The sequence below is a fragment of the Vombatus ursinus genome, unplaced genomic scaffold, assembly GCF_900497805.2.
Source record: "Vombatus ursinus unplaced genomic scaffold, bare-nosed wombat genome assembly UNPS02014821.1, whole genome shotgun sequence".
Classification (NCBI taxonomy): Eukaryota; Metazoa; Chordata; class Mammalia; order Diprotodontia; family Vombatidae; genus Vombatus; species Vombatus ursinus.
In genome coordinates this window covers 20,863,704-20,864,155 of record NW_020954599.1, presented here as the reverse complement: position 1 = coordinate 20,864,155, position 452 = coordinate 20,863,704, and positions in this window count along the sequence as shown.

Genomic DNA, 452 nt, shown 5'->3' with positions numbered 1-452 from the left:
GTTTAACTATTAAATTCTACTCCTAATGAATGAATGAATTAAAAGAATTTATTAAGCTCTTACTAGGTGCCAAGCACTCTGCTAAGTACTAAGGAAGCAAATATAAAAGAAAGACATTCCCTGGCCTTAAAGAATTTATATTCTAATAGGAGAGACAATATATCCTCCACTGAGCGGCTAAGGTGGTCTTCCTAAAGTGTAGGTCTAACTATGTTCCCACACTGGTTGCCTGTTACCTCCAAGATCAAATATAAAATTCTCCACTTGACTTCTAAAATCCTTCATAACCTGACGCCTCCTTCCTACCTAGTCTTATTCATACCCTATGAATCCAAAAAATTGGCCTCATTGTTTCACACATCTTGTGAATTTTCACAGGCTGCCCCCATATTCTTCCTCCTTATTTCTACTTCCTGGCTTCTTTCAAGTCACAGCCAAAACCCTACCTTTTA